This window comes from Labeo rohita, chromosome 2 (genome assembly GCF_022985175.1).
Source record: "Labeo rohita strain BAU-BD-2019 chromosome 2, IGBB_LRoh.1.0, whole genome shotgun sequence".
NCBI classification, from domain to species: Eukaryota; Metazoa; Chordata; class Actinopteri; order Cypriniformes; family Cyprinidae; genus Labeo; species Labeo rohita.
The window spans coordinates 1,886,316-1,913,835 of record NC_066870.1 but is presented as its reverse complement, the minus strand read 5'-3'; the positions used below and the strand labels follow the sequence as shown (position 1 = coordinate 1,913,835).

Here is a 27,520-nt window from a genome sequence, read left to right as displayed (position 1 = left end):
TAATCCTGAACAGGTGTTGTTCATTGTTAGTTCATGATAACTAATGCATTAAATAATGTGGTAACACTTTAGTATAGGGACCAATTCACACTGTTAACTAGCTACTTATTATCATGCATATTATTAGCATAATGGTTGTTAGTACTTATAAACAGGTTTTCCATGTTTTCACAAAAAAAAAAAAAACACTCAATTACTACTCAAAACTAGCCCAAAAGAAGCTCAGTCGCATTTCGAGGGGGGTCCCCTGGTAAAAATCACATTCCAGGGGGTAAAATATAGGTTTTCTGGTCAAATTAGCATTCCATGGGCTAAATATTACGTTATTGGGGTCACTTCAACCCGCAGACTTGGCAACACTGCTTATAAAGTACGTTCTGCATGACCATATTCTAAACCCCTAATCCCACCCAATACCTAAACTTAACATCTACCTTATTAACTATTAACAAGCAGCAAATTAGGAGTTTATCGAGGCAAAAGTCATAGTTAAAGGTTTGTTAATAGTGAGAATTAGACCTTAAAATAAAGTGTGACCACTAAGGTAATAGTAAATGCATTAAAATTAAGTTAACATTAACTAAGATTAAGTAATGCTGAACAGGTGCACTGTTTGTTGTTATTTCATGTTGACTATAGCATTAACTAATGTTAACTAATATATTGTAAAGTGTTACCGTTAATGTAAATGATGACAAAAATGTAATTTTTGGGAGAGCATTTTAAGCAGCATTTGTTTTAATAAACATGTTTCATACACTCTCATTAGACTGTTATATTAATTGTTGTATTAAATTACACACTACCATTCAAAACTTTGGGGTTAGCAATGGTGCATTAAATTGATCAGAAGTGACAATAAAAACATTTATAATGCCACAAATTTATATTTTAAAATAAATGCTGTAATTTGAACTTTCTATTCATCTGCGAATCCTGAAAAAAAAAACTGTATCACAGTTGTCACATTGTGCAGCACAGCTGTTCTCAACATTAATAATAGTCAGAAATGTTTCTTGAGCAGCAAATCAGCATATTAGTATGGTTTCTAAAGGATCACATGACACTGAAGACCGGAGTAATGATGCTGAAAATTCAGCTTTGATCACAGGAATACATTACATTTTACACTGTATTGACGCAGAAAACAGCTTTTTGAAATTGTAGTGTCGGTACAAATATCCTAGCGGTTAGTTCAGTGGTATATAGTGTAACAGCACTATATGAAAAAATGGAGAAAAAATGGATCAAAGGAAGTTTTTGGTCAAATTAGTAATATGCTATGACTGTAATGCATGACCTCTGAAGGCTCATTGCTTTATTTAGGTCCTGTCTTCTGATAACACTTACACTGCCATTGGTTTTCATAACCAGTGATATTCTGTAATTCATTCTCAACAAACCACCAATAACGGTGTGTGAAAAAGGTGTCAAACGTGACTCCAATAATGGAGGAATTTCTTTTCAGGACTATTCTGGTTTGAATCTTGCCAATTGATTTAATTATCCGCAAATCTCTTCAGACGACCTTTGTAATCTGTTTCAGGGATTTTTTGTCAGCAATGCAAAAATTAAAGTTTAACTTTAAATAGTGGCGAGTAATGCCGTTGACCTCGAGGGTTAATTCTAGGGCTTTGGAGGCGCTTTCATCCGCCAGAGATCCTCAGTCCTGCCCGCGCTCGGGTTACATTAACAAAAATCCACAGACCACCGCGAGGAAATGAGTTCATATCGCAAAATTAAGCCGGGATTTGGGTCTAAGCAGGCATCTTTGTAAACACCCGACAGATGAGAAAGCCATGTCCGATCCCATTGTTTGATGAAAGTGAGAAATTCCTCCTCTATAACAGCCCGAAGATCCACAAAGAGAACACAGAAATGCGATATACTGTAAGAGAAAATCAGCTTGGCCCCGTATGGAGCCGTACAGTAGCGTTGTGTAGATTTCAACATCTGTCAAGATATGGAAGAACTGCTCAATGGGAAGAAAATGCACTTTTAATAAGATTGACTATTAATTCCAGATGAAAAGCCAGTTAAACAGTGAGTCTGTGCTGAACTGTGTGAGTCAGTGACTCAGCTGGCTAATTGCTCTTTTACATAATCCTTAAAATGTTTTTACATAATCTCTGATTGTGTTTACACTGACATCAGTCAGGATTAAAGATGTGAGCTGTCCCGCCGTGCCAAGGCAAATATACATGTGATGCATGAGGCCGGAGAGCGCGTTTATCAATGCTGCAGCTCCTGCGTTTGCTCCATCCGTACAGGAATACCATCATTCAGCATTACCAGCCAATCTTTGTCAAAGCACTCATCACAGATCACTGTGAGGCTTCATGTCAGTCTGCTATTGTCTTTTAGGAAAACTGAGGAGATGAGACTGTGTGTAATCAAAGCAAACACACAGTTAAATGAAAAAACAATTACATTAATGGAAGTTAACAGAGGTGTTCCTAATATTTATACACAACACTTATTGCTGTGAATTATTTAATGACCACAATGGCACACCCTGATTTTGCTGAGTTAGATTTGCTGGAACAACATTTTAATCCAAAAATGTAATCTTGACCACATCCCTGCACCTAAACCTAACCTTACCCATGAGTAATCCCTAAAATCAGAGGAAATGATGGATGAATGACACTGATGTACAAGCACCAAACACTGATTGTAAGCCTAAACTTCACAAAAACTATCAACTGTTTTTTTTCAAATCTGATTGGTTAATCACAATGTTGTTCCAGGGTCAACAACGATGTTGATCCAGGAACGTGTCGTACTTGGTAAAATCAGGTTCTGCACTACAATGACCTGAATTATTAATAAAATTAAAAGACCATTAAGTACCATTGTTATTGCACAAACATCTCAAGATTTGTTTGAAAAGTTGAGAAAAAAAAAACTATACTGCACATGCATATCGTCTGTGGATACCTTGTTCACAAAAGCTGTATTTATTTGATAAAAAATACAATAAAAATAGTAAAATTGTGAAATATTATTACAATTTAAAATATCTGTTTTCTATGTGAATATCTGTTATAATTCAATTCATTTCTGTGATCAAAGCTGAATTTCCAGCATCATTACTCCAGTCTTCATTGTCACATGATTTTTTTTTTTTTGTGGAAATGGTCATACATTGTATTTTTCAGGATTCACAGATGAATAGAGAGTTCAAAAAACAATCATTTATTTGAAATAGAAATTGTTAGTAACATTATAAACGTCTTTACTGTAATTTAATGTGTCCTTGATGAATAACAGTATTAAATTCTTTAATACACTGTCATTAAAAATGGTACAATATTTTCGCTGAGACAGTACCCTAGAGTAAAAAAAGTGAAAAGGTACATCTTTGTACCTTACCTACCCCTAAACAGTAGATATTAGTACCTTAAAGGTACATTTTAGTCATTTGAAAATACATGTTGGTACCTTAAAGGCACATATTGGTACCTTTTCACCTTTGTATCTTAGGGTACCGCCCCCAAGACAGAACTGTACCTTTTTTTTGTTTTTTTAACAGTGTAAATGTACACTAGAAAAGAGCAGATCTTGTCAACAGTTGCTAAGGTAGGATGTGTCAGTAATGCAGTACTGTTTTTAAGGCAGGGTATAGCAAAGAGTCATTTGGTGCATAATTTCCTTTTTTTATAAAGGATTGTTTGTAAACATAGATTGAGGGTCATGACCTTTACCACACACACACTCTCGCTCAGAGGATGGCATGGGACGTGAGCTGGTGAAGTGCAGGCAAACAGACACACACACACACACACACACACACACAGACCCAGGGGACGTTTGGAGACTGGTGGCTCCAGTAGAGAGCAGTCATGAGAGTCAGCGAGGGGCCCCGGGTCCAGCTGAGCAGGGGGGAGGACCGGGACCCTGCTGTGAAAGACCCTAATGGCCCCAGCAGCTGAGAGCTCTGGAATGGTCGTTGGGAGAGCTGCTGGAGTGAGTGGTAACTGTCGGTGTCAGGTGACCCGGCCGGCGCTGCAGTATTTCTCTCTTTATGTCACACACGCATGAGCTGATGAACATGCCATCAGTGCAGAAACCCACATACTCATCACCAGCATCTACATTCCTCACAAAATAATATTAGTATATGGTGCACATACTATACAGAAATCTAAACGCTTTCTGAAACATCAATGTCCTAAATGCTTATCCCTTGTATATTTGTTTATAGACTTTAAATGTTTATTCAGTGTGCAGAAGAAAATGCATTACCTTTAAATAGCGTTGACTGAAATAACACTAAAAGTGATATTTCATCCAAACACAAAAAAGAAAATCTACACACAAGAACTCAGACATTTTCTTTGGACCTTTTATTCATTTGTGAACTTTTTGAATTTGAAGATCAAGGTAAATTGTACTTAATTTGTCTTCTGGGAAACATACAAGTATCTTCTGTTGCTTCCGAAGGGCAGTACTAAATGAAAAAAAAAAAAAAAAAAAAAAAAAAAGATATTTAAACAAAATAAGAAAAATTTGGACATCTTCATCCCGTTTTTCACCCCCTGGCTCATAATGCATCGTTTGGTTACACTTTATTTTGACAGTCCACTTTAGACATTCTACAAAATATAAGTAACTTTGCAACTACATGTCAACTAATTTTCATTAATTTACAACTACATGTCTACTAACTCTCAGATCAGACTGTTAGGTTAGGTTTAGGGTTAGTAGAATAAGTTGACATATACTCGCAAAGTTTAGAAGATTGTTAGAAGATATTAAGCAGACAGTCTACTAATACTCTAATGACTAGTTGACATGCAGTTGCAAAGTTACTTACTGTTAGTAGAATGTCTAACGTGACTATCAAAATAAAGTGTTACCCATCATTTTTCCTTCTAGAGCACCAGTGAATGTTTGAACTTTTTTTAATAGTTGTGTTTGAGTGCCTCAGTTGTCCTCAGAGTGAAAAGATGGATCTCAAAATCATACAGTCACTGCTGGAAAGGGTTCAAATATGCATTTGCAATTTTCTGAAGAACAGTGCTCAGTTTAGCTGTACAAAATATACAAGGGACTCATAACCATCAAAAAAAAAGTATCAACACACAGTATTAAGAACCAAGGGTTCCCAAACTTTTGAAATAGGTTATTTTAATAATTTAAGTTTTTTTTTTTTTTTTTTTTTCCTGACTTGTGGACTACATGTAAACATTTATGTAAAATAACAAACTTTTATGTAAAATATCATACTCAGGACAGAACTAAATAAAAACAATAGTATGCATTTTGTATGATCTGTCTTATTTTGTTAAAATTATTCATATTTTCTCTGATTCTGCAAGGTGTTCCCAAACCCCAAACACCAATGGTATCTATGTATAGATGAAAACATAAAAGTCCAAGAGCAAGTCTTACTGTTGTGTGATTTACAAGTGAATCAATTTTAATTCACAATGTGTGTGAATCGGACACCAGTAGTTGGTTGTAGAAGTCGTTCACAGAACTTTTCTAGTTGTTGAATGAGGTGTTATAATGCAGGCTGAAATCAAAACAGATAGTGGCAACATCTAACAATGAAGGTTTAATGTATACACAGTTTATGTGTGTGTGTGTATAGTACTTACACTAACTGAAGCTCACATGTTGTTTATGGTAGAGAGTCATTAGCATTAGCAATTGCGGGTGATCAGAGTGTTCACACCACACCGCTAATGCATTCACTCTCTTTATCCTGTTAAAGATGTTTATTGGACTCTATTGGTGATCATTAGATGTGTGGTTTACTGACAAAATCATTTAACATTTGAGTACAACCAGAAAAATACTTCAACAGAATAGTGAGTATTACTAAAGGCTGCAATGTTAAACATTTCAGGGGACTCAACTTATGGATGGTTTACTTATAGCTGACTATTAAGAGAAAGTATGTTCACTTACACAAAAAGAGAGCAGCATTTGTTTGATTTGAATAATTGGTAACACTTTACAATAGTTTTCTATTCATGAGGTAATGCGTTAGCTAATACGCATTATGTTTTTACAGCTTTTTAAAATCTTTGTTAGTGTTAGATACTAAAATACAGTCGTTCATTGTTTGTTCATGTTAGTTCACAGTTAATAATGTTAACAGATTTGGTTTTCAAAATGTATAAGTAAATGTAGAAATTATCATTAAGATCAATAAAAAGCTGTAGAAGTGTTGTTCGTTGTTAGTTCTTATGTTAATAAATGCAAGCTTACTGTAAAGTGTTTCTTAATTATTCTCTATTAATGGTGCATGCGCTCTATTTCAGCATCTTTGCTTCACAAACTGAGTAAAAGTGACATATTGAAAGTCTTTTCCTGAGAAATGAAACATGCTTGTCTTTCACATGAAACATTTGCTCTTTGCTTTCAAACTGTTTATTGGTTGCTCATCCTCTCTGTTCTCAACTCCCTCTCTTCAAAACCAGAGAACAGCAACTGGAAGCGTTTAATGGGGCTGAAGTCATAAAGCCTGTTGATGGATCTCACCAGCACACCGTAAAGAAGCACATATCTGATTCTCCAGCCGGTCGATCGGCTGTCAGACAGACGGGTTTGACGGGAAGAAAGTCTGACGGAGCCAGACCCCTCCACAGACTGAAGAACAGATGCAGGTTCAGACCAGCACAGACTGATCCAGGACCAGTGAGAGATGGCAGACGACTATTGAAAAGTTCTCGAAAAAGCCTGATTTCTTTGAGCACTTGTAAGAGAGCAACATTTGTGAGTGACATTTTAACATGACAGGCCAAACGAGATTTGCACGTTTTCAGTGTGTGTGTATGTAGAGATACTTGGTCATAATAAACTCAAAGTTATGCAGTTACTAGGTTGTTTTAATGGTTACTAGGAAGTTCCTATGGTGTTCAGTAGTGTTAAACGAGTCGACTCTCACATCTCTGATATTCTGGTATGGACATATGAGCTCTCATGCATATACAATACTTAAAGAAGTCTCTTCTGCTCACCAAAGCTGTGTTTATTTGATCAAAATGGTAAAAATTGTGAAATATTATTGTAATTTCAAATATCTGTTTTCCATGTGAATATCTGTTAAACTGAAATTTATTTCTGTGATCAAAGCTGAATTTTCAGCATCATTACTCCAATCTTGAGTGTCACATGATCCTTCAGAAATCATTCTAATGTGCTGATTTGCTGCTCAAGAAACATTTCTGACTATTATTAATGTTGAAAACAGTTGTGCTGCCCAATATTTTGGTGGAAACCATCATACATTTTAATTTATCAATTTAACTCATCATTACTAAATAAAACTAAATGTAAAAAATAAAATTACATAAAATAAAAGACTTTACTCACCATAAACCCCAAACCCAAGTGAGGAAAAATAATAATAATAATTCTAATAGAATTAAATAGATTTAAATCAAGTGTGTTTATAACTACACACATACAATTACATTGAATTCATCCATTTATTTAGTCTATAGTGTGAGAACAGGTTAAAAATAAAAATACCGGGCACATGACTTTTTGTTTGTTTGTTCTTGTTTTAAGTTAACTACACTATGCATTTTATTTTATTTAATATTTTTTTATTTTATTTTATTATTTATTTATTTATTTATTTATTTATTTTTAGAAAGTTCTAAACAAAGTTTGAGCGGTTTTATGAAGCAGTTGGCAGAAGCACAACCAGCATAACAGATCCTCAGGTTCATCCTCACTTCAAAAGTCATTGTAGCAAGCCTGCTAGCGTCTGCCTGCTTTAACGTGGTTCTATTTATTTCAGTTTTAATCCACTCCAGCCCAGTTAACGAGTTCTTGAGCAGCTCCACCAGTAAGAGCAGGTCTGATGATGACAGAGACTCATTATCATCACTAACACACACTCACACTCCTGTGTCGAGTCTCAAAGCAGCACTAATTGCAAACAAAGTACTTAAGCTCAGTTAAGAGCTGCTTTGTTTTGTTTGTTTTCCTTGACTGTCAAAAACCCGTCTTCATATTTCATCATGTTACAGATGCCAAACGACTGTCAAAACGGTACAGATGCACGAAATGTATAATTACAGTAAGTTGCATAAGAAATGTGTCTCTGCATGTTTGTGTAGCCTGATCTCTAGCACTGTCATTAAAACAAATGCTCTCCATTAGTCTCTTTATTTCAAATGATTAAATGACATTATTGTCTTGTACTGATGTGACCTGTCTATGGCTTAGATAAATAAACATTTGCATCTGATGTGAACAAAATAGTGAATTCCACTGAAATCTGATATAATGAGACTTTTTCAACACAACAGCAACAACATGATGCAAGTACAGGCAAAAATCGGGACCAAATCAAGTTTGTGCCACATGATTCAACCAAATCACTTAACACTAAATAATAATGTAAAACTACCTAACATCTGTCATTATTTTACATTTATCTTCATTGTAATGTGATCTAATATATATGAGCAGTAGACAGTATTTTTATGTGCTAATGGTGTCTAAACATGCTTACAGTTTTTCACTTGCACTTCAGCCTTTTTGTCTTTGTTGCTGAACCTTTCAGGCCGATGTTTGGCAGCTGAGATGAAGGTTCGCCCCGGTAATGAATGAGTCTTCTGTCTTCAGTCTGAACTTCTCTGGCCCGTGTTTCTCTCTCTCTTCAGGTGCAGAAATCATTAGTCCATCAGTCTGTCATTGCACCAACAGCATTTGCATCTGTGCTTCATCTGAACACTCATGGAGAGCAGAGAAGATAAGAGTCATGTTTCAGAGACATGCTTCTACAAACACTTTACCTGAACCCTATAATGCATTTGAGGTATCTGTAATGTACATTGTAATGCATTATAGCCTTTCAAAATTATTTTGTTTCCAGAGTATGCTTTATAATATTTGCAGATTCCTTGTTGCATCGGAAATTGGTTAATTGTTGTGCGTTTTGATGCATTATACTTTCTAAGGGTGTCATAGATAGTATTGCAATGTATAGCGGAGGTTCTATTAATGTATTATCAATGTATTATAACTGAGGACAATTATTAATTATATCATACAGTGCATTATAAGGTGCATTACAAGGCATGGTTAATGCATTAAAACTACTTATCTAATGCATACAGTGTTACCATGTTTTCATGTGAAATAACAATACATGACAGGAACAAGCTATGCTTTCGTAATTTAAGTCAAAAGACTACCAAGTGTGCCACTTAATTTTATATTAACATTTATTTTTAAAAAATGAATTACTTTTTTACTTTTGTCGTTATTATTATTATTATTATTTATTTATTTATTTTTATTTTTATTTTTTAGACATACTTATTTAGATATTTATGCTATTTAAGATTTAGTTACTTTATTAGTTACTTTAGGTATTTATGAAATTTTATTCCTGAATTTTGTTTTGATAATTTTAAATTAACTGATTTTTATTGATATTTAGGTTAAGCTGCATTTCTAAGTGCAATATTGTGTGTGTGTGTATATATATATATATATATATATATATATATATTAAGGTCCATATATGACTTTTAAGGTCCAGTTCTCATTATTAACAAACCATTGATAACTATGGCTTTTGCCTCAGTAAACTCCTAATTGCTGCTTATTAATAGTTAGTAAGGTAGTTGTTAGGTTAGGGTATTGGGTAGGATTAGGGATGTAGAATATGGTCATGCAGAATAGTTGCTTTATTAGTACTATTAAACAGCTGATATGTTAATAATAGGCATGTTAATAAGTAACTAGTTAATAGTGAGAATTGTTCGCTATACTAAAGTGTTACCGAAACCTTCCTCTGTCTTCATGTTCTCCAGTCCACACGTTCTTAATGTGCTGCTCTTTATTAATATGCAGTGGAGTGAGGCACATTTCATAAACTTATCTTGGCACAACATTAATCACCGTTCCTCCTGCATCTTCCCACCTCACATTAATAAACATGTAGTCATATTTGGGGGCAGTTGGACATTACTGTGTCAGAGACAAACTGCTGGATACACAAGCAAACACTTAGCCGTTGTGTGTGTGTGAAGGTGTGGAGGGTTCGTGGAGGTGGTGAGTCAGAGGCTGGATGCTGACAGATGAATGGGGAGAATTATCTACTCACTGGGGCAGATAATTGCTCCATTTGGCCCCATAGTTGGTGAATGAGTTCTAATTAGGCCTCCTCCTGCCCCCCGGCCCTACAAAAACACTCCCGCACATGTTTGACCAACTGGCTCGCTTTGGTGAGCGTCACAAACGCGGCGAGCGCCGACCGCTGATTAGCACTTCATACATTTGGCCTTGAATAGATCATAAGAACATTATGGGGCAGAGGAACCACCTTCCTCAGGTGACAAGAAGATTGGAGAAGTTGTTGAGGTTCAAATCCTAACCAGACCCCGATCAAACCTCTAAATACAGCAGATAAACACAGAATATATCACTAAAACACAGCTAAAGCTATTAAATCAGCATTCATACTTCACAAAGAAGTGCTACCATACTGTTTTTTTTTTTTTTTGTTTGGTTTTTTTTTTTATTATTATTATTATTATTATTATTATTATTATTATTATTATTTACACTACAATGATACACTACAACTCAATACAGCATACTTGTATCTATTATTTTATATTTCTATTTCAAATAAATACTGTTCTTTTGAACCTCAATACTGATAATAATTAGAAATGAAACAGCAAATCAGCATATTAGTATGATTTCTGAAGGATCATGTGACACTTAAGACTGGAGTAATGATGCTGAAAATTCAGCTTTGATCACAGAAATAAATAGCGTTTTAACAGATATTCTCATAGAAAACAGCTATTTGAAATTACAATAATATTTCACAATTCTTATTTATTTATTTATTTATTGTTTTCAATGTATTATAACTGATTACATTTATTAATATTATCGTATAGTGCATTATAAGGTGAATCACAAGGCATGATAATGCACACAGTGTTACTATGTTTTCATGTGATATAATATATGACAGCAACAACCTATGCTTCTTTTCTGATAAGTCTATGGATTTGAAGTGTAATTTTCGCCAAAAGTCTACCAAGCGTGCCGTTTAATTTCATATTAATATTTATTTAATTATTTATTTATTTAGAGGATATTGTCATTCTGTTTTTATTTATTTATTTATTTGTTTTAAAGAGGGCATTGCCATTCTTTTTTTCCTTCTTTGTGATGTCATTTATTTATTTACTGACTTACTTACTTATTGGAATACAGACTTATTTAGATATTTATATTATTTAGGATTTAGTTTGTTAGCTGCTTAGTTATTTATGAAAATTAGTTCATTAATTTTATTTTGATAATTTTAAATTAACTGATTTTTATTGATATTTTGGTTCAGCCTTGGTGAGCATAAAATCCAATATCCAATAATATATTAACTTTAACTACAACCTTCATAAAACAAATACATGAGATCAAGACCAATGACCTAACTAAATAATTTAGCTATAAGTTTTCCTAAAGAGTGTTCATAATAAATAAAGACAAACTAGAAAATAAGCAGCTTAATATGTTCTGTCTTAGAATCAACACCTGAGATCGGAAGATTCTGAGATTACAAGGAAACACTGATGAAGTGAATGAACTGGTGCCTGAGAAGATCTTTAAGATGTTTACTAGAGATGTATAACACATAAAACCCCAGTTTGTCCATGGCATTGAATTGTTCGCACATCTTCCTGGAGTTATTCGTGGCACTGGAGGTGTGATCACCTGGTGGTGTTTATTAGTGCAGATGGGAAGCAGTTTGGAGCTCATCAGCCCTGTTAGCTGAGCAGCAACAAAAAGCTCTTCTCACTTCCTGCTCAGGTGAAGCAGACTCCTGCATTCACACCACACACCCAATTAGGATGAAGCAAATGGCCTGCATTTGTACACAAACCCCCAGCGCTTCACAACGCCACCTAGGTGGTCTTAGCAGGAGCGCTGAATGTTAGCGCTGATGCTTTTGATGAGGGTGAAGGAGGTGGAGATCTGCATTTGCATTTCCAGGCATGCCGAGATCAAGGGCGGAGAAACTAATCGGAAAGATGGACAATAAGTAAATGCCATCTGTTCATTCACTTCAGGCCTTCTGTCTTCAGAAGCGTTATGACATGGAAAATCTTTGAGGAAAGCTACATGATAATGTAACTGCATGAATCCAGGTAAACTTATTTATTTATTTAATAGAAACCAACAACTGTTTGGTTTGCATCATTCTTAATAAATAAATAATTAACTAATTAATATTCTGAAGAATGGTGGTAACCAAACAGCTGCTGGTTCCTTTCTCAGCCGAAGACGACCAGAATCTGTCCTTCATAAGAAAAATAAGATATTTTGAAGAATCTTGGCAACCAAAAAGTTTTTGGTTCCCATTGACTTCCATAGTAGGACAAAAGTACTGTGGAAGTCAGATGGGACTAGAAACTGTTTAGTTACCAACATTCTTCAAATTATCATCTTCAACAGAAGAGAGAAACTCATACGGGTTTGGAACAGCTTGATAATGAATAAATGATAACCTAATTTTCATTTTTGGGTGAACTGTCCCTTTAAATGCTGTATTTTTGTGAGAGTCTTATATATAGTATCAGCAATGCAACCCTAGCAGGAAGACTAAACGCGGTGAAGGTGCTGACAGTTTTAGGGCTGTTTACTGGGAATAGTTGGAGGTTGTCAGTGGGACCCTGAGGCATGTGGGACAGGAAAGCTCTTCCTACCATAGGGGGTCTGATAGCGGGGTGAAAGCCTGTCAGGAGAGAAAAATAATGGCCCAAACCGTAACACCCTGCTGATGACATGCAGAGAGTGCCAGTGTGGAGAAGTCATGACTGGAATGAGTTTGAGGAAGAGTCTTCTGTGACCCTTCTGTAAAGAAGTCACCATTATTTCTAAAGTGCTTTATATAATACAGATAGAAAATAACAGTGTTAATGTTGTTAAATTCATCAATAATGAAATGAAATGTAATCGGTAAAGCAGCTCCACAAAACAGTCATGATTCAGATTTTTTTCTCACCTGATTGTCTTTTAAACCCTTTTAAAGTATACTTTAGTGTATTTTTTTAAAAAGAAGTGTACTTTTTATGGAAATTATGTACTTCAAAAGAACAATATTTCAAATAATTAAGTCCAAACTGACTGTAATGTTACATTCAATTGCTGCTTAATTGCAATTAAATGAAAATGTATTTTATTTTACATTTATATTAAATGCAATCAGTTGAACCTTAGAGTGTTTTTAAACCACTTAAGTACATCTTGTATGTAATTTCATAATTAAGTATGTTGTCTTCGAACTATATGGTTAAAGTACTGCTGAATTTACACATAAGCATTTATGCTACACTGAAATATACTTTCATGTATTTTTATAGAAACTTTTAATGTATTTAAATATATTTGTTGCTACACATTAATAATGTAAAATAGTTTAACTTTAAATGTATTATTGAATAACAAACTACAGTTAAAACTACAATCAAGTACTTCACATGTGCTTTAGTATGTTAGTAACATATCGAAACAAGTGTACTTTTTTTAAACATGATGTACATTAAAATACTTTAAAATAAAGCTTTTAATTTGCTATTATAACAATGCACACTTTTTAAAAGTGTACTTAAGTGTGTTAAGAAACATTTTCACTGTCTGTCTTTAAGTGCATTTAAGTGACCTTTATTCCATTAATATTATATTATCTGCAAGTACATTTTTAAGCATTTACATTTTATGTATACAGATATACTTTTAAGACTTGGAGTGACCCTTTGACCCTAATGAAAAATAAATATACTAAAATGTATTTAAAATACATTTATTTCTTGCTAAGTATACTACAAATACATTTACATTTTATGTACTTAATAAAAATACCGTGCAATTGTACTTTTATTATACTAAACTGGTATATTTAGTCTGCTAAATTGGAACAACTGATTTGGTACTTAATGCACTTTAATTGTGCGGAAGTAGTGCTGAAGTCCAACTAAAGATATACTTAAGTATATCTGATTGTGCTAAAGTGGAACTATTGCAAGTATACTTTAGGTATACCTTGCATTTAAATACCAATATCACAATAATACAATATAATACAATCCTCATCAATAGTGACATTAAAACATATTTTAGGCTTAATATTAAAAATGTGCATTGTGCACAAGTAGTACTTCAAGTAATGTGTTATGTCAGTAAATTTAAAGTAGATTTGAACTACACTTAGTATAAAATAAATGCATTTTAAATCAATTACTGTTTTACTATTGGAACACTTTTAAGTGCACATTCAATATAATTAAGTGCACTTCTTTTAAACAAAGGAAAACAGGACCTGTATAAAAACACTACACTTAAAATGTCACTGTCACTGTCAAGGCGGTTATAGATTAGCACGGTCAAGATAGCAACTAGTTCAAGAGTTTATTTTTATTGATTGATTGATTGATTGATTGATTGATTGCTTTTCAAACTGTGAAATGGACTTTTTCCCTGTCTGCTGTTTGTGGCATCTCAGCTCAGTATAGCCTGTGTGTGTCCTTGCGACGCCATCAGTCAGTCCACATTGTCATAATGTCGCTTTCCTGTGGCTCCAGAGTGATCAGTCAAATGTATGTGAAACTGAGCGCACATGAACACATACTCACAGGCTACATACTTACCAAACCACTGCCATTGTGATGAATGAGGATGCTAACAGATAGTTCAGGTATTCCAGACCTCCGTCAATAAAACCATTTGCCACAAGCTATTTTAAAGTTCAAATTCAACCATTAAACAAAATGAGCTTGACATGCTCCCTGATCTCCTTGGGCTGAAACTGGAAATTGATTAGCAGGTATTCTGCGCTCTGCTTGTTTGGATTGATTTTTAATATCCGAGCATAAACACGAACACAAAGCTCAGGGTGGAGGAGTTTCTCAGCGGCCGTGCTGACAAAATAATCAAGCACTACAGTGATGAATGATTCCAGTCTTCGCTTCCCACAGAAAACTGCACCCTGTTTATGGATATGAGGATTTTCCTGCAGGTGCAAAGTATTTCTGCTAAGCACGCTTAAGTACTACACAAAAGCACAACCTGAGATAAAAGGCCAGGCACAAATGCACATTCCTTGTACCGTGTGTATTTTGTATCCAAAAAGCCGAAAAGCATACTTGCAAGTGGCAGACTGCATATCTCTGTAAACACCCAACGGACGCTTTCCAACACTCTTTTGGGATTTAGTTAATGTAGGTTGCAGTATATCATTAAAGTTGTCATTATGTGTGTTTGACATGTATGGATTTATCACCAGCCTCAGGCGAAGAGAGGGATATGAGATTCAAAACAAGAATTATGTGAAGGAGTGGTGCTACATGCACAGGTGTGTGTTTTACTCCACTGCTTCCAATTAAACTGACACTTATGCATGCCTTTTACATGTTTCACCAATTTATGGAGCACCTTATTAAAGTTGCCCCAAATGTATTTAGACACCTGAGCAACACTTTGAAATCTGAATGTCATTGCATTATATACCAAAAAGTGGCATGTATTTTTAGTGCCATATTTAAAGTAATAATTTTAAAAAAAGTTCCTAAATGTACAATTTGTGTATTTGAATTGCATACAGTTCCATCTGTTTGCATTATGCAGCTTTAGCTTGAACAAACTAATAAACTTAATGCAATGCACATTTGTCTGTCAGGATTTCTGCACTAAGAAAAATCATCCAAAACTATTTGCATATATTTGATTTTATGTAACTAATCATATTTTCAAAATGCATTTATTCAAATTCCTTAGAATCAGTACAAATCTGTTTCATTCTATTTCATTAATTTTAAATTGAAAAGGAAAATGCTTAAAATCTGTAGAACAAGCAATACTGAATTTAAAATGCATGAGATTTATTGGTGATAAATATATGAGCCTGCTTACTGTATATTTAAAACACATTTGTTTTATTATTGTTATTACAGAAATCTGACGTGCCTCTTTTATGTAGGACTGACAAACATGCATCGCAACAAGTTTACTAGTTTGTTCATTTTAATTCAAATTGATATAAATTTAAATACATAAATGTTAAATGTATGCTCAAACATTTTTTTTGTGCATCTAGATTTAAAAATAAAAACAAAACGTTTGTGCTTAGAAAAAGTGATGTTATTTGTGTTTGTTAGCAGATGTCACTTGCTTTGGCATGTTGTATCTAATGCAGTGACATTCATACATTATAAAAGTGGCTACATTTTCACATGAGGCACTAAAAAAGGTCATGCTGTGACCAAAACATTTGCCATTTCTCATTAAAGCTGTGATTTTTTTTTTTTTTTCATCAGAAATGGAGTTCATTTCCACATGCACTTTTTGCCCAGAGACCAATTGAATGTGTTGAAGATGATATACTGCCATCTGCATGACTGTCCGCCGGGCATCAGAGAAACCCAGCATCTGCGGGTCACACTAAAGCTGTCACCGGCAGATTGAGAAATGCGCAGCCACCCTGGTACCTGCAAGCGTGCTGTCGATGAGGCTGATAAAAAGCCTGGATTGTCTGGCCATAATCAGAACCAGATGGGCTCGTGGACCCCACACCTCGCCGCTCTCCTCCACGTCTGCAACTGCAGTGTCATGAGAGCGGGCGGGTTCGCAGCTGGATGACCTTTGACCTGCGCTTAGACGCGGGGAGCCCTGCAGCTGACAGTGCGAGGAGGGGATCTGATCATATCCTTCACTCTCTGTACTGTTTCGCTCTTATTATTCTTTTCCAGTCCTGAGAGAGACAAGAGACTCTTTGAGCAACTTCCGTAAACGTACCGGTCAGAGGAGATCCCACCTGAGAAACAAGACCCAGAGTTCAGCAGTGTTGACATTTGCATTTAAAATTAAATTACATTAAAGGAAACTGAAGTTAATTTTACTAAAAACTACAATTTGCGTGAAAATGTCCTCATGCAGTAGATGAGTTTGTTTCTTTATCAGATTTGGAGAAATGTAACATTGCATTACTCATCAATGGGTCCTCTGCAGTGAATGGGTGCCGTCAGAATGAGATTCAAAACAGCTGATAAAAACATCACAATAATCCACAATTAATCCAAACCACTCCAGTCAATTAGCATCTTGAGAAGCCAAAAGTTGGGTGTGTAAGAAACGAAACCATCATTAAGATGATTTTATTTTATTTTTTTAACTAAAATATGAGGCCATAATCCATAATAAGGCCTCCTCCAGTGAAAAAGTTAATCTCCCATTGTCTCTCACATCAAAATCCAGCCACATATTTGTTTAGAGCTGTTTTGGACTGTTTTGGCTTGGAAATGGTGCATGATCTGTGCAGTTTTCTCTCTTCATTCAGACCAGGCCACCTTTACATTGGAGGAAGGATTATTATGGATTTTGGACTCAGATTTTAGTTTTAAAAAAGTGTTAATGATGGATTTTTTTTTTCAGCTTTTGTTTTCTCAAGATGTTAATTGATGGACTGGAGTGGTGTGGACTACTTGTGGATTATTGTGATATTTTTTATCAGCTACTTGGATTCTCATTATGACAGCACCCATTCACTGCAGCAAGTGACGTTTCATTTAAACTACATTTTCAGGAAATTTTAATTTTTGTGTTAACTATTCTTAACAAAACTGATTCATCAGTGCATTGCTAGTGAGTTGGGTTAAGGTGCATTCACATTTACAGTGACTTTATTTATTTATTTATTTATTTATTTATTTTACAGCATAGGTATGTGCTCCAGTACCCTGAACCTGTGACATAAATATCTTGAAAAACATGACACAATATAAACATGCTACAAACAATAACAGTCTGACATCAAACTGATGTTGAATCAATGAATTAGCAGTTAGTTCTTACTCATGTCGTCATTAACGGCAGTCCTATTTTTGAACCACATATGTGGCAAAATAGCAACTACTGTCTCCAACGATCATCACACAGATATGAAAATATGTCTGAAGAATGTTATGGCTGCATGCATGCCAAGTCCAAATAGGCGTTAACAATTTGAAAGAGAGAGAGAGATTTGTTTTAATGCATCTTGATGGGTTTGTGGCTTTGTGAATGTGTGCTGGTGCCAACTTTAAATGGCAGCAAAAGGAGCAGAAACTGATGTGGTTTCTGTGCAACTCTTGTCTGTTTATGAATTGTTTTTGTTAAAGTTATTTAGAGGCACAGAATCGTTAAGTGTTAAACGCTTGTATTTTCTTCTTAGCTGTTGATAGAGATGATAGGGTTGCATGCGTTGTCGACTGGGACGGAGTCGTTCGCACACCTGTGGGCGCGTCCGTCGCCTGAGGAGACGAGCGGTTGTAAGGTAATCGACAGCCCGTGGTTTGAGGTGAACAAGGGAGTTCTCCTTCTGTATCTTTGACTGTCACATTAAACCACAGCTTCATAACACTGAATCAGTTTGTACGTGAGCCCGGTAAAAGATCCTTTGTGTTCAGCTCGCCTCAGGGATCTCAATCTGATTTATATCACGGCTGTCTCTTGTCAGTATTGCAGACCATCAAATTGCTTAGCTGCTTATGTACGTCCTCAATCAAATCTAGATGTCACTTGTGACGCAGGTGTGTACGGTCGCACATGCAAATCACTCTTGTTTTAACCACAAAATGACAGGCTTGACATATTTTTAAAACTTACTGGAAACTAAGTAAGGTAAACAGACACGCTGTTGATAGGTAAAAGACAAAAGGGCATTTATACTGTATTGTGTGAAAAATATATGGCACCACGTCCAAACTGCACTGTTGAGAAAAAAAGAAAAAAAAAAGGGGGGGGGGGGAATTAAACACTATACAAACATATGTTTAAGTTCCCTTAAAATGCTGCTCAGAGCAAAACAAGAATGGGGGGAACACAAATATAAAGTATAAAACAAACATAAATTACAAACAACATTTATCATAAACGCCAAGCCTAGATGAATTTATTCAAACCGAAACTGAAACCAGCGATGTGTAAGAAAATCGTTATACAAATACACTTGTGCTTTCATTCCGCACCAATTCAAATGTGTGTCCATGCGCATGTTATGCATGCTTTACATTAGTTGCATTTTATGAAATGCACTGGAATATAAATAGCAGCACAATTCAGATGAGAAAAAAAAAAAAACACAGCTTATCCACCCACCAACTGACTCATACTAGAATACATTTCTGGTTTCTGATGTTGATCTAGTCAAATGAACATATTTTCTCAGCCGATGAAAATGGTTTTAAAAAGCATATGGCGCCATAGTTTTGCAGCAGGACCATTTTAAAAAGCATCTTGCATCTTTCTTATTTATATATTTTGAATCATTTGATAATGATGTCAGTCATGAATATGACCAGGGGTGCCTAAACTTGGTCCTGGTGGGCCCTTATCCTGCAGTTTAGATCCAACTTGCCTCTACACAACTCCAAGTAAGTTCCTAGTATGCCTAGTAAGAGCTTGATTAGCTGGTTCAGGCATGTCTAACTGGGGTAAGAGCTAAACTCAGCAGGACACCGGCCCTCCAGGGCTGAGTCTGGGCACCCCTGGTATAGACCTTATTGCCAGAGAAACAAGTGCACAGCCACCTTTAGAGTCTAGAGTCACCTGTTTTTGTGGTAGCTCTATCTATAACATTATGTTTAAGAGCTGATGAAGTGGTTTACTAATTGTACAGTTAACGAAAATTGCACAGGCCCTCCAGGATTGAGTTTGGACACCCCTGCTATAGACAGTTTGCACTTACGTCACGGTCTGGTCAGTTACCTGGATGTGCAGCCATATTGGAGATACTTGGATATAAACAACAGCATGGATTGCACAGTTAATGTACTACTGAATATGTGTTACGGAGTGAACGAGACGTAAAGCAGGCAGATCCATATGCAAGCTTTTATTGAACAGAGACATGGTCATACACAGACAGGGACGACACCAGCAAACAGATACAAACAGGGCAAGACGAAAGACTAATCCAGGGACAGGGGAGGGTCAATCAGTGGAGAACGTAATCCAGGGGACAAGGCAAACGAGTACAGACAGATAATAGTCCAAACGAGGGGCGAACAGAGTCTGAAACGGCAAGACAAAGGGTAATCCAAGACAGACGATAAATCCAGGGCAGGCTGCAGACAGACAGGACAAGATAAACTAGGATCCAAGACTCAGGTAGACAGGCAAAGATCAAGACTAAACTAGACTAAGGAAACTCAGAGTGGCTCCGTAATGTATCTATCACTAGGAAAGTGATAAACGCTATACAATACTCAGCCCTGAATAATGGCGACGGCCTTGTATTTATACTATATGTGATTGGCTGCAGCTGTGTGCATAATCAGTGAAGTGGAGCATGGGAAGTGTAGTCCACTGTAGTGTGAGAGCGAATGTAATCTGAAGGCGACCTCTGATGGCGGGCAGACCACAGACCATCGACTGGATTTGTGACGATATGTTGTTCTGCTAATTTATGCTGTCTAAAGTGTCATGCACATCGGGGCGATTATCGTGCACACTTATCGCCAGTGTTTTTCAAGACTTTTTTCGACGTGTCTATGTGTTCGATTTTCACTGGCGATGAGCCAAGTGAACGTGCAAATTCACTTCCTGACATTAGATGGCACATAATGAAAATGAAGTGAAATGAAACTCACCATCGAACCCTATTCGATCTGCAATTCTTCTCCATAACAACTCCCTCTTATTGAGATTTTTGTAGTAGCTGTTGTGTTTGTCATGAAACTCTTTGTGTTCAGACACCAATGAGACCAGCAGCTCTACATTCATCTTGCCTTGATGCATCTTCTTCGTCTACTTACTTCCTCTTCGTCGTTGGGTATCAATGTGTGCTCAGCAACACCGTTTTGTGCTAGTGTTTTACTATAATTAGCAGCTCCAGACACGTGAACAAAAGCGCAATTTTTTAAATGCTGCTTTTACGCCTACCATTTTGTGTGACAGTGTGCACACTCACATTGGCGCCCTTTGTTTAGTCACGAGGCGGTAAACATCAGCGATAATTGCGCATGATAATTGTCCCGGTGTGCACAAACCTTAAACTACGGAAAAAAAATGTGTGGAAGCTGCCAAATCATATAGAGAAGGACTTAGCAAGCAGGAAAGGGGTGCGATATTTTGACAAACTAAAGTTAACAGGTAAAGATATGTACGAGTAGTATTAATTAAGATATTATTCTTTCCTCAGACAGTCTTTTGCGCACTTCTCCTTGATTTATCCTAGCTTTTGGCAGTCTATAGTACTCCAAATGTTTTTTCCTTGTCTGACCAATTACACTGTAAAAACCATTTGTTGATTCAACTTAAAATAATTTGTTACCCCGCTGCCCTAAAATTTTAAGTTCAGTCAACTCAAAAAGTTTAGTCAACTTGAAGTTAAGTTGTACTAAGTGACGACTTACATATTTGAGTTCATTCAACTTAAAATTTTAAGGCAGCTGGGTAACAAGCCCAGATTTTAAGTTTAACAAACCAAATTGTTTTAGTTTAGTTTTTACTTTGTACAACTTAAGATTTCATGCTGACTAAACTTATTTGAGTTGATTGAACTTAATTTTTTTTTTTTTGTATTATTTTATTTTTTTACAGTGTAGTACAGTCCAAAACATAACAATAATAGACACTTTTCAGCAGCAATAATCACAAAAATTTGCAAGTACTGATTGGTTCAGTGGCATTGTTTTACGTTCTTCGCGCCAGTATAGCCGAATGATGACGTGTCGTGAAAACACTCTGGCTTTAATGTAATTAAAGTGTGTTTTCACACTATAGATTTTGTTGTGGATTTTCATTTATTTGCCATCATAGTTTGGCTCAACTGGTTTGTTTGAGCACCACTGACAAGTGTAATTTATTTCTATGCTTTCATTTCTTATAGTTGTTGTCTGCAAATAAATCACCTTCAGAGAATAAAGGTGTAAAGATTTGGCGGTGGATCTAAAGTGTCAAAAACAGTAAACTACAGGGATACAGGCTGGAATGAACTTGGGTTTGAAATCAAAGAGTGAAAACCACCTAAATCTGTTTCACAGAATTGTGTCGGGCCAGGAAAGCACACAGGTGAGGAAGCCACCACAGGCCTATTATTTCCAAGAGCGTTTGACCTTTGCGTGACATCTTCTCTTTCGGGAAGCTCAACTAGTACGCTAGCCAGGTACTGAATGGGATTTGGGCCACAAGTCACCTTACCAAAACCGTAAACTCAGGTCACTGTTTAATCCACATCCTGCCTCCCTTGGGAACTGACATGACGCTCTATTTTGGTGTGAATTAATCACCACTTAAAGACCTCATTATCTTATCCTGGCCAGTCCAGAGGAATGATTAATTAGCCATTGGCCTGCGCGCCCTGGACTCTGTCAAATCCTCTGCGTTTCCAGGCCAAGTCGACTCTCTGTTTTGAGTTTGCGAACCAAAAATATCTTTGCGCTCTTTAACACACATTCTCCTTTTTGATTTTTTTGCATAAAGGAGTTCTTTTCGTCGTTTAAAGCCTCATAAACCTCACTGCTCATTTTTTACGCTGGAGCTGTCACAACAACCCGGCAATACGTCTTGTAGGATGTATGGGACAAGGTTAACCGTCAGAAGATGAGTTGGGGTTTAACATTGATTTATTTGAACCGCATTAACCCTGGTCTGGCTGCCTCAGGTAGACAGAAGAGTAATAGTAAGCGTTCATCGTTGTGCAGACAGGCTGATGGGATGGGGGAGGCCCTCATCGCTCTGAAAATCTCCAGCGGCCGATGACGGAGATGCAGTAAAAAAGAATGTGAGGCAGCAAGCGAGCGGGTGGGGCGGCAGGCTACTCAGACACAACATATCTGAGCTGCTTCAGACATCATGCAGAGTTTTGCATTTCTTTAATTCCTTGGTGAAAAAGCTTTGTTGTTTGCTTTTTGCTTGGAAAGCTACCAGGGCTTCTACAGTACATGCCAGAACGGATTCTACCTGAAATCCATACAGAGTGTGAATACTTGTCAAAATCCTAACACTAGCACACTGGAGGAGGGAAAAAAAAAAAAAAAAAAAAAAAAAAAGTAAATATAGTTGATGGTAGCCACTGACTTCCATAGTATGAAAAGAACTACTATGGAAATCAATGGCACCCGTCGACTGTTTGATTGCCAACATTCTTCAAAATATCTTCTTTTGTGCTCAGCAGAAGAAAGAAAACTCATACAGGTTTGGAACAAAGGCTGAGTAAATAATAACAGAATTTTTATTTTATTTAATTTAATTTTATTTATTTATTTGTGTGTGTGTGTCTGAAATATCCCTTCAACTGATGATATTATGGTCAAAAATAGTATGTAATATTGCTGAAACAGCATAAATATTCATTTATACCACCAAAACTACATTATATGGGTTAAATGGGGTAGAAATAGTATAAAAGTATATAAAAGTATAATTATTTTTATAAATGAAAGTGAAAAAAAGACACATCATGATTACATAATAAAACAAGACTTAAATAAAAACAAAACAAACAAACAAAAAAAACAATACACTAACAATGTGCTAACAATGTTTTAAGAAGAAGAAAAAAAGAATAAAGAATTGATAATCCAATAGACTACAATATAAGGGATGTTCAGATATATCCACAACATAAACAAAATATTATTTACATCTGTACAGACAATAACGCCAATTCACATGTGAACTTGTAATGTAAATTTCATTCTATTCTATATTTTACTTAAGTTGTGAATACACTATTGCCATAGCAGCAAAATCATATATCCTAAAACTAGTCAAAAACTTTGAGTACTAAGTAGATAGAAGTGAAAGCTCTTTTAGAGCATGAGGAGCAATCTGTGGTCATGATGTCACCCCTTGTAATCTACTAAAAACAGTCTCAAAAACCCAAATTCTTAACAAATGTGAGCTTCATCATGTCTGTTGTTTCAAGCGGAGAGTGGAAAATAACAAAATGAGCATTCAGCTTCCTGTTAATAACAGGTTTAGTGACAGTTTTAGAATTGGTTCCAAGTATAAATTGACATGCTGACAGTGTGTTGGTTTTGTCTTTTTATGTGCTTGGGAAAGACTTGATCAGCAAGATCACCCTCCTGCCAAAACGCCAACCTGTTTGTCCTTTATTAAAAGTGACATGTCATCTCTTAATTTCAGTATGTGGAATGAACTCCTTGAAATATTGCTGTCAGTTAGCAGTGGATCCCAGGGCTCAGGGTTTGGCTGCTTTTCCTCTGCAGTGAGCCTCTGCTGGAAGAGACTGGAACTACACCAATCTGAGGTAATCTGTCCACTGACAGCCATTCAAAAGCATGTATGTATTTATTTATTTAGTATTTTACTTATATTTTGCTGTCTGTTGCAAAATGTTTTAACAACAGCAGTGTAACTTCAACAGAACCTGATTTAGAGCACTCTATAAGAAAACAGTTCTCATTATCAGACAGTTGAAGCTCTCCACGTGAACTACAGGTGAGAAATGCTTACTACTGATTCCAATAGAGTTTGACCTTTACAGACATTTCTAGACTAGATGCGGTCTGGAATGTCACTGTCCATGTTTATGCTTGTAGTTTTCACTCTGGCATTTACCAGTTCATGCTCTCTACTTTCTCTGCTGCGTTTGCAACGACAGGTGCTGAATGCTGAGAAAACGTCACCTGAAACAATGCCATGGTTACATGAAACAGTCTTAAAAGAGTAGTTCACCCCAAAATGAAAATTGTCTGAAAATGTCCTTATCCTCAGGCCAATCCAAGATGTAGGTGAGTTTGTTTCTTCATCAGATTCAAAGAAATGTGTCATTCCACCAGTTGCTCACCAACGGATCCTCTGCAGTGAATGGGTGCCGTCAGAATGAGAGTCCAAACAGCTGATAAAAACATCACAATTATCCACAAGTAATGCACACAGCTCCAGGCCATCAATTAACATCTTGAGAACCCAAAAGCTGCATGTTTGTAAGAAACATCTCCTGTTGTCTCTCACTTCAGAATCCAGCCACATTTTTGTTTAGAGCTGTTTTGGACTGTTTGGGCTTGTAAACGGTGTTTGATCTGTGCAGATTTCTCTCCTGACCACTTTTTTTTTTTTTTTTTACTGGAGAAAGTGTTATTATGGATTATGGACTTGTATTCAAAGGTGGATTTGATTCTTTTGTCTTCTCAAGATGTTAACTGATGGACTGGAGTGGTGTGGATTACTTGTGGATTATTGTGATGTTTTTTATCAGCTGTTTGGACTCTCATTCTGACAGCACCCATTCACTGCAGAGGATCCACTGGTGAGCAAGTGATAGATAGACACGTTTCTTCAGATCTGATGAAGAAACAAAATCATCTACATCTTGGATGGCCTGAGGGGGAGTAAATTTCAACAATTTTTCATTTTTTGGCTAAATTATCCCTTTAAGATATTGCCCTGCAGCATATACTATAACAATTTCATGAAGTCAGATTGCATTTAAATACACCCCGATATGTATCATTTCTATACTGTGACAGTTTTTCAAGAGAATTTTCAAAACATTATATTATTTGGACCATTGTGTTTTGTGAGGATCAGAGTTGTGGACTGATGCTGTTGGGTTTCAGTTTATTCTGACAGATTGTGCTCAGCGCACGTGCAGATAAACATCTCTATCAGTGCAGTTTATTCTCAATGAAGTGTCTTTGAATGTGAGCGTGTGTGAAGCGTTCATGTATGAGGACTGTCAGGATAACAGCTGTGTACTGTTACTCCGTCAGACGTCCCACTGCACTGTAACTCTGTTTACCTTTCGAGCTGTTCAATGTTTAGACAGAGAAACATTTAACTGAGGACAATTCATTAGTCAGGCAGTGTTTTTACTGGATGAGTTATTATATAACTCCTGTTAACACAGATTATGAGCTGGCCATCAACCAATAAAACAGCACAATTGAGTGATGCGTATCCAGAGGGTTTGCAGTTCAACTGTATGCGTGAAAAGTGCAAAGATGTAAATATCAGATAAGTGTTGTTTGATCTCAGATTTTGAAAAGTTTGAAAAGAAGACATATAAAGAAAAAAATAAGAGTTGCTTCTTTCATTTATTTGCCCAAACTATTATGCAATGTCCTTTTTATGATATTTACAATATGTACTATGGAAGAACATGAGGTTCACACTATGATTGTTTTATAACGAACATATTTGTTCACTGTTCATGCTGTGGTGTAACAGTTCAGTTTCAAGTCTCCCAAACTGAGTTCTAGAGATACACCCTGCTCTCTGTGACAGGAGGAACTATACTTGAACGATCTTGAACGATCTTGAATGACCTGAGTGGTCCGTTTACATTAGCAATGCTGGTTAATGTTCACTTTCATAGATGCCTCTCATACCTTCATTGAGTTTGTTGTGTAGCTGAACTACTAGAGCTGTCATTTTACCCTCATAATTCAGTGTGTATGAAGTTATGTGGGTTTCTTGAGTTAGATTTGTTACAAATTACATTTTTGCAAAATAGATTTAGCATCTTTCACATATCTCACACACACACACACACACACACACACACACACACTTATGTTGATAAACATGGTCATGCACACCTACTGATGATCCACTGCAGCATGAAAAAATTGATCATATATTTATCTAAAACGTTATGCAAATTATTTTTAAGCATTCCAGAGTAATAGTGATGTTGTTTTGATGCTGTTTTCTTAGACAATGAATGTGAAGTTTTCAGAAATTTTGACCATTTTGATAATATAAGTTTAGTAACACTTAAAAACTTCATATGCACTTTATATAAAGTATTTTTAATGCAGTATTTATACCTTGTAGCAACCCTTATAATGCATTGTATTATCTCATGAATAATTGTAACCATAGTTATAATACATTGAAATACTTGTCTATTCATTGCTACACCTTTAGAAATTATTATGCATTAAAAAAAAAAAAAAAAAAAAACTTTAAATATTATATTATGCATTTTAACTTTGGTTACAATTAATAGTGAAAAGATAATGCATTATGACATACATAATGTTTACTTTTGTATGAAGTATTACCCTCTGTTCAAATGATTTTAATTAAATGAATTGATTTTATTGGAATTTCTCAAATTATATGCTCTCAAAAAATCTCATATAGATTCAACTACAATTTCCCAAGAATGTAAAAAAGGTACATTTTATGCAATGTTTTTTTTTTTGTTTGTTTGTTTGTTTGTTTGTTTTGTTTGTTTTCTGTTTTCTGTAGTCATAAAAATGACATTTCAAAGCATTTCACAAGCTGTTAAATACTAAAAAGGGGTAAATCAGCAATAACACGGCAATACCAAAGTAGTATTGCAATACTTATCTATTCATTGTTACACATTTAGAAATTATCATGCATTAAAACACATTCCTCTTTAAATATTATAATGCATTTAACTTTGGTTACAATTTTTTAATATACATGCTGACCCTTGGTAATATTATTAGAAAACACAGGATTAGTTTCCATTGTTATGCTGATGATACTCAACTATATATCTCAACAAGACCAGATGAAACTTCTAAATTATCGAAGTTAA

At 35.7% G+C, this 27,520-nt stretch overlaps 1 protein-coding gene across 1 annotated transcript in view; it reads right to left on the bottom strand.

The window, feature by feature from the left end:
• Positions 1-11,549, bottom strand: part of cacna1eb (calcium channel, voltage-dependent, R type, alpha 1E subunit b) — a 411,785-nt gene extending 400,236 nt beyond the window's left edge. Inside the window, 1 exon segment of the mRNA XM_051122724.1 lies at positions 11,536-11,549. The gene's annotated coding sequence lies outside the window, so the exon portion shown is untranslated.
• Positions 11,550-27,520: the final 15,971 nt, after the last annotated feature.